We start from the raw sequence: 13,225 nt of genomic DNA, 5'->3' as shown, positions 1-13,225 counted from the left end.
GCAGATGTAGCCAGGGGGTGTTTGGGTTTGTTACCAGCATTGAGCTTTGTACAACAGCCCAGGGAACATTGTGAAAAGGCAAAACCTTCCCGCCCTGGGTGACCCCGGCCAGCCAGGAAGTGGCACAAAGGTTCCCTGAAGCGCTGACTTTAGCTGATTTGAAACAAACCCCTGCACCTGAAAGGTGGTTAAGGCGATGGACTGTTCAAATCCCATTCTCACAATGTGTTTGCAGCCCTCTCCCTAGCCTCTCCCAGAGGTTCAGTGCCAGCCCCTCCTGTAACCCTGCCTGCCCCAGCCCCTCCCAATACAGCCTGGGGAAAGGGGAAATCTCCACAGAGACACTCCCAGCTGGGACCCTCAATCCCTTCTGCCCTCAAGGGGAAACCTCACAAAGGAGATTCCAGGCAGCCAGGCCTTGGGGGTCTCTGAGATGCCCTGGCCCTGCAGCCTGTCCCACCTGGCTGTTGCCATGGACCCTCTGTGAGGTCACTGCCTCCCAGCCAATGAGCTGAGGTGCTACACAAGGCCCTTGCGATGTCACTGCTGCCTTGCAGGCTCATGTCCTGCCCCTGGCCAGCCCCCCTCTGCCCCCCTCTGCTCCCCCCTCTGCCCCCGTCACTCAGGGCTGGTTCTGGGGCTCACACAGGGAACATCAGAGGCTGCTCAGGGGGCCACATTGCTAGGCCAGGGGCCCTCCTGTGGGGCTGTGAGTGTTGCTGTCCCTGCTGTACAGACACGGCCATAGAGCCTCAGGAGGCTGCAGCGGTGGGAGACACTTCCCTGGTTTCGGGAGGGAGAGGAGATGTCAAGGCCCATGACTCGGAGCCAGCTACCGATACCCATGGAAAGCTGATTTTCAGAGGGGTGTGATCAGCCCTTCCTGTGTATCTGGCTTCTTCAAAGGGGCTTAATCAGGAGCTAAAAGTTGAAGAAGGGACATTTAGAAGGGTGAATTTCTTTCCCTGAGAACATTTTCTGTTTGCCCCAGTGGCCTAATGGAGAAGGCACTGGCCTCCTAAGCCAGGGATTGTGGGTTCAAGTCCCACCTGGGCTGACAGTTTCCTTTCACTGACAAGGAGTTTATGCCCTTTTGCTTTCAGAAAGGATGCTCCACAGTTGTCTCCCTCCCAGCAGAAGTTGTTCAGACCCCTCACTAGCCAATGCTGGTGTTAGGTGCAAATCTGAGTGCTGAAAGCCCAGGTATTCAAAGTCAGAACAAAGGGACACATTTTGCCCTAGAAGGCCCAGGAGTGGCAGCCAGAGGAAGGTGGCTGTAGCAGAGCAGGGTCTGTCGGGAGACAAAGCGGAGCCTGAGGATGAGAAGGCCCATGAGAGGCAAAGACTCCAGAGCCGTGCAGAGGGCAGGACTAGATATTTGGTCTGGCAAAGTGACAGAAAATCCCCAGGCCCTGATCATGGTGCGGGCGAGGCCCATGGGGCAGTTTGCCTGGTGGGGTGGAGAAGCTGTGAAGCTCTATGTGTGGATAAGGTCCCTGGCTGTGCTGCGCCGCCTGCCGTGTGTGTGACTCAAACTGTCCCTCGTTCCCTTTTGTGTGTCAGTTGCAGTTCCAGTGTCTTTCCTCAGGCACGTTCATCCGGCAAAGACTCCACCAAGGATTTTGTATCTTCCTTTGTGCATCTCAGCCGCAGACACTGCCAGGGCTGGAAGGAAATTGCTGCACTTTGGGAGTCAAAGGTGTTGTCTGGGACGATACGGTAGAGCAATTACAGCTGTCAGGCCAAGGAAGACGCCGTGGCTTAGGTAGCTAAAGCACCTGCCTTATAAACAGACAAACCTGGGTTCAACTCCCAGTGGTGCCTTATTACAGCCTTTGCTTACATTTTCCTATATGTTTCTGGGACACAGGAGAGGCCTCCCCTGGCCACCCATTGAACTGCTGGTTCAGGAAAAGGCTGATTGGGGAGGAGTGTTGGGAAGAAGGAAACCACAAGTGAGAAGCACCTGATGCCCACAGACCCTCACTCTCCATGGCTGCAGGAGCTGTAGAGGTTGCACCTCAGGCTCTCTGAGCATGAACACCACCAGGAAATCACAAGGGCGTGTGGTGCTGGCTTACCTGTCCCAGAAATTGCAGTCAGAGCCTTGCCTTGCCAGTGCCAGTCATGGCAGCCTCTGCACCTGCTCCAGGCTTGTGGTTTCCTTCTTCCCAACAGCTGAGTTGGTTAGCGCATGGTGCTGATAATGCCAAAGTCATGCATTCAAGCCCCATGCTGGCCATGGAGTTGTTTGCTGTGCTGACTGTTTTACCTCCCTTTAGCTGCCTGCTATGGACAGGGAAGCAGAAACAGGCAAAAGGCTGAGGCTTTTCAGGAAACAGACCAGAGAGTTGGTAGGAGGAGGCTCCAGTCTGCACAGACCCAGGGGCTAAAAGGGCCTTGGCCTGGCCTGCTTTCCCCAATAGCAGGGAAAACTCTTCTCTTCCCTCTATTGTGGGGCTACTCCTGGGCCTGCTGGCTCAGCTGTTTAGAGCTTGATGCTAATAATGCCCAGGTCACGGGTACAAGCCCCATGCAGACCCCACAACAGCCAAATTAGGTTTTTTTGGGCTGCAACCCCCAAAAAGCGGTGAGAGGGAGCCCTTGGCTGTGGGACCCACTTGTGCCTGTTGCTCAGGGTTAAATAAGATCTCCCCCAGGAGGTTACCTGTTCCCTTCCCACCTTGTATTGGCTGGGAATCAAATCAAGCAAGGGGCAGCAAACACCAGGCACTGTCATTGTCTGGGCCACAGATAAAATCCCTCTTGGAGCTGTGGTCAGAGGAGTCCATGCGGAGGAATGTGGACATTTATTGCTGAATGGCCAATGGTCTAGCAAAGAAAGGCCACCTCCCTCCTACCCCCACAGCCTAGACCAAGTCAGAGCCAAGGTCAAGGAATTGCAGCAGGGGTATGTGAGGGAGGGACCACATTACTGTGCATGCTCTCGGAGAGGATGAAGAGGGGTGAGAGGCAGCCAGGAGCTGCAGGACCCATTTGTGCCTGTTTTTTCAGGGTTCAAGTAAAAGCTCAGCAAGGAGCTTTGATGCACTCACTTCACAGTGCATTGGCTGGTAATTGAACCCAAGTTAACTGCTTGGAAGGCAGCTATGCTCACCACTATACCTCCAATGCCTACCTGCAAAACTGCTGGGAAAATTAGTGAGGGAAGCCCACGTCTGCCATGAGGCTAGCTGGAGGCGAGAGGGTGCCTGTGTGGTTTGGGTAAAGCAGAACTTCTTGGCCATTAGGCACAGACCAGAAGTGGTAACGCTGGGGTAGTGGCTGCCCTGCACTCTCCGTGGTGTGAGGAGCTGGGCGGGAGAGGAGTCCCAGAGGTTGTTGGGTGGGAGAGCAGAGTTTATCGGCCTTTGGGCTAAGCTCTAGAGCAGCCAAGGGAGAAGTGGGGAATTGACTTCTGGAGACTCTGTGTGGCTCGGGGATGCGGACCAAGAGCCGTCCTTGTGTTATTGGCCGTAATGTGTTGTTTCTGGGTCGTTTGGCTAAGATCTAGCGCTTCTGCCTTCCGGAGAGCCATGTCACAGCATAAGCCGCCAGAGACTCCTCCAGGGACACATCACAGGACCAAGCAAGGGGCAGCAAACACCGGGCACTGTCAGTATCTGGGCCAGAGATAAAGATCCTCTTGGAGCTGTGATCCGAGGGGGAATCTCTGCAGGCCCGGCAGTCCAGGAGGAGGGAATGTGGACATTGTGAACATATGAACATAAGAACAGCCATAGTGGGTCAGACCAAAGGTCCATCTAGCCCAGTAGCCTGTCTGCTGACACTGGTCAACACCAGGTGCCCCAGAGAGAGTGAACCAAGACAACGATCAAGCAATTTGTGTCCTGCCATCCGTCTCCAGCCTCTGACAAACAGAGGCCAGGGGCACCATTCCTACCCCCTGGCTACTAGCCTTTTATGGACCTAACCTCCATGAAATTATCTAGCATATGGCCCAATGGCTGATGGCCTTGCAGAGAAAGGCCACCTCCCCCATCCTGTATCCTAGACCAAGTCAGACCCAAGGTCAACGAATTGCGGGAGGGGTACGTGAGGACCCGTGAGGGCAGGTCCCGCTCTGGGGAAGCACCGCAGCACTGTGCATACTGTGAGGAACTGGACCGAATCCTGGGGTGTGGGAAGCCCCTGTCTCCAGGGAGAGTTGTGGAGTCTGGGATGGAGACACCTGGGCAGCAGCAGCTGCAGCTTCAGGATGACAACGCTGATGACCTGCAGCTCCAGGAGACACAGGAGGACTCCCAAATGGCTTCAGGCAGTGGGGAGGGAACATCAGGTGAGTGCTGGGAGGTTGCAACACCCAGGACATGTCGACACTTGCAGTCTCCTTCAGGAGAGGGATGCAAATGGAGACATTCGAAATTGTGAATGAAATTGGGATTTAAATATCCAGCGCTACATTTGCATAATCGCGTTTGGGCGCTGTTTCAAAATACTTTATTATGAAATAAAAAACAACGTTTAGATGCAGTTATTTTGGGAGAAAACTCTTCTTCTGAAATAACCCTTAAACTCTCCCCTCTGGTCTGGACCTAACAGCAGTATCAGCGTTTGCTAGTCGGGGCTCTGGACAGCACCTGCACAGAGGGAGATGGCAACTGCGGGATGCCCTGGCCAACTATCCCAATGTCTCACAGCAGAAAAGAAAACAAAAGAGGCCAATGCAAACTGCCCCCTGGCAGCGAGGGAGTCAGCACGTCGGTGGGTGGGGCAGGGAGCTGGGGGCAGAGCTGGGCTCTAACTCGCAGGGTGACCTTGGCCCATTCAGTGAATCTCTCCCTGGCCCCATGGCCCTGTCTGTACAGCAGGGACAGCAACACTCACAGGCCCACAGGAGGGGGCTGGTTTGATGCGTCACTCCATGGCCCAGCAATGAGCCCCGAAGCTCCCTCTGTTCTCGGGGAGCCAGGTTTGCTGTGTGAGTTCGGTGGGGGAGGTGACGTCAGGTCTGGGCACTGGGATTAGTTACCAGTTTCCCTGTCCCTGGGACTCTACTGACTTCAGAGCTGTGATGGCCGAGTGGTTAAGGTGTTGGACTTGAAATCCAATAGGGTTTCCCTGCGCAGGTTCAAATCCTGCTCACAGCGAGGCCTGTGTTTTGACCACACCCCTAACCAGACAACAAACTGCACAACCCCTGAGCCACTCTCCCTGTCCCGTCAATCCCTTTCTGCGCCTTCTGAGAGAGACATAGAGCATGGTGCCTTGTTATGGGTCCCTGGGCTCTGGGGAAACTCTCAGCTCCTGCAGCCTCTGCCCCTTGCCCAGCACCCCATGGCTCAGCCCTACCCTTGGGGGCTGCCCTGCTCCAGTGTGTGATAGGAATTGAGTGAGAGGATGGAGCATCTGGGCCTCCCCCAAAGGTCCATCCATGAAGGGCAGAAATGTTGGGGATATGAGGTGGGTCACTCCTCCCGAGGTGCACCCCCACCCCGTGTTGGGAGCAAAGGGTCTAGAGAAGTATTGGGAGGGGGGGTCTTGTTCCCTGCTCTTGCTCTGCCTTGGGCAAAGAAATAGTAACAGAATATTTCTCCAAGTTTATGTACAGAAAAAAACTGACAAGCATGTTTCTGTGGGGTGGTGGCTATCGTGGTTATCGTGTTTGCTTAATGTGCAAAAGGCTCCTGGTTCAAAGCCAAGCAAAAAGTGGGAACAGGGGGTTCTGCTCCTATTTGTGGCTCCCCAGGTAAACACAGCCCCTGCTGCTTGGGGATAAGCCCAACTCCCAGGTTGAGTAAAGCAAGGAACAACAGGAGCCCTGCCCTAGAAAGGGAGGGGCCAGTGTGTGTGAGTGTATGGCCCAGACAGACAACTCCAGGGTGCAAGGACATCTCTAGTGGCCCTGAGGGGGGGAGACATGGGTGTTAGCAACATGCTCATGTGGTGCCATGTTCCAGCACTGCCAACAGGGAGTGTTTTTTGTGGTGTCACCTGATTCCCCCCAACTGTAGCCCTTGTACCTGCCCTGTGGCAGGATAGAGACCCAGGGCCAAGAGAAAGCAGGAAGAGCCCCAGGATGCAGCTCATCTCCCCTTTCCTCCTGCAGTGCAGGTTGTGATAACAGCTCTAAGCAAAACCATCAACTTGAAGTAATTAGCCCCTATTGGAGCATGCCAAAGCCTGGAATTGAACCAGGGACCTTTAGATCTTCAGTCTAACGCTCTCCCCACTGAGCTACTTTGGCTGTGATAAGAGCCCTGTCTGGCCTATAATTCTCTGTCCAGGATGTTTGGCCGCATGTCGTCATGCCCTGCCCAGGAAGGCCAGACTGGCCTTTCCGCAGCGCCCCTCCCCCCCAGCCCAGAGCCAAGGTTCCCTCTAAGCCAGGCCTGGGCAATACAGGCCAGCGGGCTGGATCCAGCCCATGAAGCCACCCAACATGGCAGGAAGGAGCCTCAGGCAGATTCCCTGCTCGCCCTGCCCCCACGCACAGCTGAGAGAAGGGGCTGCTGGGCCCTTTGTGTGTCACAGCTGTAGAGGAAAAGGCTTCAGGCCTGGTCCCTGCTCCCAGCTTGTTTGTGGCCAATGGGAGCTGCCTGCTTGAAGCCCTGGCCAGTCCCCACAAGCTCTTATTCACCCAGGTGTGTGACCTGTGCCCCCTGCGCAGGGAAGGGGCTGCCTGAGAAATGTGCTTGGCTGCTGGGAGTGTCTCCCAGCCAGAGCCTGCCTCTGGCACCCCAGCTTTGTGGGAGGCCAAGTAGGAAGGGGCCTCTGGAGGCTTATAGCCCCCTGGCCTGCTGTGTCTGTGGAAAGGGGGGAAGAGGACACATACCTCTCACTGGGGAACAGGGCGCATGGATCCCACTCGTTCCTGCAGAAAATGAAACAGGTTGAGCATTTTGCAGAAAACGGACCAGTCCCTGGAGAGATGGAAATGGGGCCGTTCCTTGTGGGGGAAGAAGTGGGTGTGTCGGGAGTGGCGTTCGAGTTCAAACCTCTCCACAGACCAGAACCACACATTAGGGGCAAGAAAGAGCCTTGAGTCAGGCAGTGGAGAACACTTGGCTCCTGTTACACTGAGATGGGATATTAGGAACTTTTTTGCAGGCAGACTGGCTAGCTCAGTTGGTAGAGCATGAGACTCTTAATTTTAGGGTCATGGGTTCAAGCTCCATGCTGGGCGGTGCCCTTCCTTAACTCACATTCTCAGCCTGTGAGCAATTGGCTCTCAGTTTTCACCAGGGTTTTAGAAAGAAAAAGTCTAGTCCTGGGGTCCAGCTTTAGTAGAACCAAAGAGAGAACCAACTGCAATTTCCATCTTCTGAGGAGAAGGGAAGAGGATTTTCTTCTCCTCAGATCTAGCCACATCAGCCCAGGGGGGAGAAAAAATAACCCTCCGCCCGCTGATTGTCCCCTGTCAGCTTCTATAGCTTCACCTCCTTCCACAGCAGCTCCAGCTTTGAGCTACAAATCTCAAGGTGCTGGTGAGGAAATTAGGTGCTCCCCTGAGAACAAGAGGTGGAGTGTTCACAAGGAGCATCCCCTTCCCTGCAGAGCAGGGTGTTAGAAAGAGCCAGGAACAGAACAGTCAGACAAGTTCCACACCTTGAAATGTGTTTCTGTGGTGTAGTGGTTATCATGTTTGCCTCACCCGCAAAAGGTCCCTGGTTCAAAACCAGGCAGAAACACAGGGTCTTCTCTTATTGCGGTGCCCAGGTAACTGCAGCTGCTGCTGACCAGCCTGTTGATGAGCCCAATGCTCATGTGACAGAGAGGAGGTAACGTCAGCTGATAATGCCCCTGGGTGCCAACCTGGGGAAGCCAGATAAATTAGGCCAGGCAGCTGCTTGTGCCTTGGCCTCCCTGCCCTCGGAGGCTGGTGCATTGGGCCGGCTCTGCCTGCTGCCTCCCTTGTGTGACTTGCCCAGTGCAACAGGCCAAATGTCGGAAAAGCCTCTTCCAAAAAAAAAAAAAAAAGCAGAAGAAAAAGCTGCACAAATTGGGTTTTGAAGTTTGCGTAGCTTTTCCCAGAAGAGCAGTGTAGGGCAGACATAGCCTGAGTGTTGCTCAGCACCGGTAGGAGACAGGGAGGGATAAAACGATCTAATGGCACCTGAAGCCTTTCAGAACAACGCCCAGCCCCAACCGCGAGAACCAGCCCTTCCCTCCATCCTCACTGGGGTCTGCTGGGAACTGTCTGGACTCAAGCTCACCCCAGTTTCACCCTAAGGATTGCCTGTTCTGTAAAAGCTGTGCCCTGGAAATGAGAAAGCAGCTAAAGTGAGACTCATGGGACTTGAACCCACAAACTTTGAATGTCTAGCTGGGCTCACATGAATCGCTGCAGCTTAAAAGAGTGATAGAATAGTAGCCACGTTAGTCTAGGGTAGCTGAAACAAAATACAGAAAAAAACCAGTTTCTTGCCATTTTAACTCAGAAAGGACATTATCTCAATGACTTAATTACCTGCATCCTGCTTCAAAAGCCTTTTAAAACTGCACTTTAAAGGGAATCCTCTGAACTGTTATTCATGCTAAAATTCGACACTTTACGGCGGGGTCCTAACAAAGACTCTAGTTATCTTACCCATTACAAAGAGAGCTTCCCCAATTATCACCTCTAATATCATTAGGTCACAGACATTTACCTTCCCCCCCGCATCCCCGTTCTGTTCTGAAATTTGATTTGTCCTTTTCATATGTGTTCGGTTTTTTTAATCGTATCCTTTGGTATATATGGTTGTGACAATTTTCTTCCACTATTTGATCTGAGGAAGTGGGTCTGGCCCACAAAAGCTCATCATCTAATAAACCATCTTGTTTGTCTTTAAAGTGCTACATAGTCCTGTATTTTGTTGCAGCTTAAAAGTCCAACATGCTTTCCATTGCACCACAGAGCCTGATATCTCCACTCTCTGGTTTGCAGCATGGCAATTGCTGGTAGCAAAGAAAGGGGAGCCAGGTCTGTGGGTGTGGCAGTGACATCACAAGGGGCTTTTGCAGCACCACATCTTATTGGCTAAAGGAGATTGGGAGGTGATGACCTCACAGAGAGTCCATGACAATGACCAGGTGGGACAGGCTGCAGGGCAGGGGTCATCAAAGAGACCACACCCTGCCGCTGCCCTCCCCACCCAAGATTTTGCTGCAGGGAGTCTCCTTCCTGAGAGTTGCCCTTGTGGCCTTTTCAGAGCCTTCTCCTTTCCCACGACTAACTGACCTAGAAGACAGACGTCCCTGTGGAGAAGGGAAGAGCCTCCAAGAAGGCCAAACTTAACACAGCAGGGGAATTAGCTCAAGTGGTAGAGCGCTCACTTTGCATGTGAGAGGCAATGGGATCAATACCCACATTCTCCAGTGTTCAGGGAGATCATCATCCTTTTACTGGCAGAGCCAGCCAGGGGCTAAGTGGCTGCCCTAGCCCCCCTCCCCCACTTCCTAGTTGCTCTCCCCAAAAGCCAGCCACACTGAGGCAGAGAGCGGCTGGACACCAGCCCTCCTGGGCCAGGCAGTGCCAGGAACACTGGAGGCAGGGGGCAGGTGGGGCAGAATTAGCTCCATTGGAAAAGTGCTGCCTTTGTGCCCGAGAGGGAGCTTTCCCAATGTCTATTGGTATTTCCTGGGGCGCTGTGTAGGGGATTGGGCTTGGCATCTTCTCCACGGGAAATGCCTCTTCTTTGGAACAGCAGCTCCAAGGAGTTCATGGAACTTCTTCTTCTCAGCTTGGGAAAGGGACAAGCAAGGGGCAATGGGACAGGGGTTTATGTGATGATGACAGGGGTGCAGAAATTATTTTTTCTCCTACTAAAGAACCAGGGTGAGAGAATGAATCTGATAAGTAACCAAGTTAAAAATAAACCAAAAGGAAGCATTTTTGCACCCAGTGGAACTCCTTGCCAGAGGATGTTGCAAAACTGAAATCTGCAAGAAGGTGTGACGGCGCGTTGGGGGTCCCCTGTCTCCTGCACCCCGAAATGGCACAAACAGACCGCACCAGCCGGTGGAATAGAGGAAGTTTATTGCCTCTCCAGGATACAGCACAGCACAGATGTAATCTGGTCACAGAGCTGGGCTAGGATGCCTCAGGCCCCCTTGAGTTGGGGGGAGACTGGGCCCCTAAACTGCAGCTCCTCTCCCTAGGCTGTCTCCTCCATGCTCACAGACAGCCAGCCACCAACTAACCAACTTCCAGCCCTGCCCCCCAGCCAGGGCAGCCTTCCACCTTCCTTTGTTCCTCTCCATGGGGGGTGTCTGGCCACTGGTTCAACAAGTTTGGCATTAGCTTTGCATAATGAGGTTTTCCCTGCTGGGTCTTGCTCCAGACAGCAGGGGTCACCACAGCCCAGCAAGTACCCCCACTACGTCACAGAAGGCCCAAAACAAAATTGGATAATTTAATGCAGGAAAAGTCAATCAATGGCATTTAACCGGGATGGACAGGGCAGGTGTCCCTAGCTGGTGCATTCCAGAAGCTGGGAATGGGAGATGGGAAGGATCACTTAATAACTGTCTGCTGTCCTGAGACAGGATTCTGGGCTAGTTGGACAACTGGCATGGCCCAGTCTGACTGCTTTGATGTTCTGTTTGGCTGTTCTTGTCCCTCTGGACAAGGGAGAATGGTCCCCTGTGACGGACCGGGCCGTATCTGGGCACAGCTGAGGACGTCCGCTCAGGGCTAATTGCTCAAATCTGGGGCTCCTTACAGCCCCCAGACTGGTGACCTCTCCAAATAGGCCACAAACCAGTCTCAGAGTGCTTCAGCTGCCTGCCTGAAGCCTCACGAGCAAAACCCCTCCGACACCTCAGCAATATCCGTGCCCCAGATGGCCCCGGGCCTAATACACAGGTGGGGGGTCCTAGCACCCATATCACACGTACCCCGAACAAGTCCTGTCTGGTTCCAAGAAACCAGCCACAGATCCCTGGTCAATTTACCCTCTGGACAACTGCCTAACCTTTTATTTCACTATCACACGTTACAGCAGCTGTGACCCAAGAGGTTACTTCAGGCTTCTTCCCACCTCTCCCTCACTGCTAAGACAGCACCTGCCATTTTCAGAAGGGGCAGAGATGGGTGACTCAAACTGCCCCTCCCCTCTGCTGTGTGGGCAGCCCTGCAGGAAGCTCTGTGGCACACACAGCACTAGCCCAGCGCAGTCAGGTCTGCACAAGATCCATTGGTTTGCTTTGATTGTTGAAGGAGACAACACAGAACTGGCTCCAGCCCCCACTCAGTAACCTGGGGAAATGACTCACCAGGCCTGGGCCCCTCGGAGAGGCAACGATTCCCCACTGGCCAGGGCAGAGCCTCCCTCTCACGCAGTCATGGAGCCTTCTCCCCTGGACCTGCCTCCCCTGTCACTCAGCTCTCACTGCTCAGTGCTGCCAGGGAGGGGCCTCACTGCTCATCAGTGTTTCTGTTCCAGGAGCAGGGTGAGTTTCATCTTGTGCACCAATATTGAGTCTGTGGGCGCCTGTTCGGGGGTGAGCCCCAGCGGCCTCTGCCAGTTACTAACAAATATCTTAGCTACAAGTTATGGGAGAAAGACACTAACCCAAGGGATAATTAATACCTGGCTGCACCTAGTATCTGTCTCTCCCAGGGCCACCAAGGAACAGATGAGGGACAACGCATGAAGCAGATCTAAGAGACTAGCTAAGTTGAGTGTGAGAAGCTCAGGGAAAAAGACCCAAAAGCTGGTGAGAGAACAACATGAAGACATCAGGATCAGGGTAGCACATGTAAAACCAGGAATTCAAGAAAAGCCAGGACAGGATTATAAAGTGAAATCCCTGCTCCTTTCTATTTGAAAACTAATTTTAAACATTTTGACAGTAGCCAACCACTCAGCTTCTGCTCTCTTCCTCCAGCTTCCCAACAGGAAAGAAGGAACAATCATCAACAGCAGACAGCAATTACATTAAAACAACACTGTCTGCTTGCTTCATACTCAGAAGAGAACACTATCACTCATCCTCATGGCTAGCGAGACCAACCACTTTCAGCTGTATTTCTCTAGTTACCAACTATAGAAATGATCCCTGAAAGCACAGTCTTAACAGCAGCCTGCTCGCTACACACCCACATTCATGTGCATTCACTTTCTCCTCATGAGGAATGTTTTCACACAACATCTGTGTGAAACAGAAATAATGTCAGCAAAATGCTTGTCCCATTCAAACACACTCCACTAGGTTTAGAAATCTGTATATTAGAATATGCTCCATGTCCCTGTTTACAGAAACACGCCTCCTGATTAGCATGTGGAGCACCTGGCAGCCAATCAAAATCTCTTGCTGTTTCTTCCTGAAACTGCAGTTCCTGGGGCTCCTCTAAGTCAGTGGTAACAAACTGCCAGTCCACAGACCAGCAAGGGGCCAAGAACCCCTGCCTGCCGGGCAGAGGTGGAAAATAACTAAGTAGAAATACTTGATCACACTGCTCAAGACCTTTTTTGGGTGTTTGTACTTTACTCAAGTCATTTATTTTAGTCACACTTTGATTTTTATTCAAGTTAGTTTATTTTTGTTAGACAATATTGTACTTTTTACTCCACTCCCATTTCCAGAGGCGCTGGGTTACTCATGACTCACTTCATTCTGATTTGCTAAAGCCCAGCTGCATGTGCAAGCACCAGTCATCCAAGAAACAGCCAATCCACAAGCACAAAGCCCCTGCCAAGGAAGAAGCCTTTTAATAGCTGCTCCAACACCTTGTCATTCAAACCCAGTATCCCTGCAGGCCCTGCCAGCCTGAGACCTGAGCGAGCAGGGCGGCTGCCCAGGGCTCCGTGCTGAGGGGGTGATATGAGCAGTCTCATGTGACCTTACCTAGGCCAGCAAGCTACATAGGAGGGAAAACCAGCAGCGCGGGTCAGGGGGGACAGAGGCACTTACTTGTGTCGGGTGAATCCTCTGCTCTTGTGGGAGCAGCAGCAGGCTGGGTGGATGCTGGGGGCAGGGGCTCCCCATTCTCCCTGGGACAGAGGTCCCTGTGGAAGCCCTATAGGGGAAGGTGGGGCAGGCTGTGCTGGAAGAGGCTGGGGGTGGGTTACTGAGTGGGGTGGGGACTGAAGAAAAGGACCCAGAAGCCTGATGCTGAAACTCCCCCTCAGTCTGGAGTTTCACACCCTGATGGATCAGAATAAAGTGCCTCAAAGTTGCTACAGCCGCACAGCCCAGCCTAGGGATGGCTCAGCCAGTGGCTGACGAAGTGGGTCTTTGCCCACGAAAGCTTATGCTCCTACACTTCAGATAGTCT

The 13,225-nt window shown here is 53.1% G+C and overlaps 5 non-coding genes across 5 annotated transcripts; 3 read left to right on the top strand and 2 right to left on the bottom strand.

Annotated features, from left to right (window-relative positions):
• The first annotated feature begins 984 nt into the window (after positions 1–984).
• On the top strand, positions 985–1,060 carry TRNAR-CCU (transfer RNA arginine (anticodon CCU)). The gene has a single exon. It is a non-coding gene; the product is annotated as a tRNA-Arg (tRNA).
• Positions 1,061–5,029: 3,969 nt separating this feature from the next.
• TRNAS-UGA (transfer RNA serine (anticodon UGA)) lies at positions 5,030–5,111 on the top strand. The gene has a single exon. It is a non-coding gene; the product is annotated as a tRNA-Ser (tRNA).
• A 1,024-nt stretch (positions 5,112–6,135) lies between these two features.
• On the bottom strand, positions 6,136–6,208 carry TRNAF-GAA (transfer RNA phenylalanine (anticodon GAA)). The gene has a single exon. It is a non-coding gene; the product is annotated as a tRNA-Phe (tRNA).
• An 866-nt stretch (positions 6,209–7,074) lies between these two features.
• On the top strand, positions 7,075–7,147 carry TRNAK-CUU (transfer RNA lysine (anticodon CUU)). The gene has a single exon. It is a non-coding gene; the product is annotated as a tRNA-Lys (tRNA).
• Positions 7,148–11,806: 4,659 nt separating this feature from the next.
• LOC142820566 (small nucleolar RNA U3) lies at positions 11,807–12,022 on the bottom strand. Its single transcript, XR_012897793.1, has one exon. It is a non-coding gene; the product is annotated as a small nucleolar RNA U3 (small nucleolar RNA).
• Between the last annotated feature and the right edge of the window lie 1,203 nt (positions 12,023–13,225).

This window comes from Pelodiscus sinensis, chromosome 26 (genome assembly GCF_049634645.1).
Source record: "Pelodiscus sinensis isolate JC-2024 chromosome 26, ASM4963464v1, whole genome shotgun sequence".
NCBI lineage: Eukaryota > Metazoa > Chordata > Testudines > Trionychidae > Pelodiscus > Pelodiscus sinensis.
The sequence above is the reverse complement of the archived record's forward strand: the minus strand, read 5'-3'. Positions and strand labels throughout refer to the sequence as shown.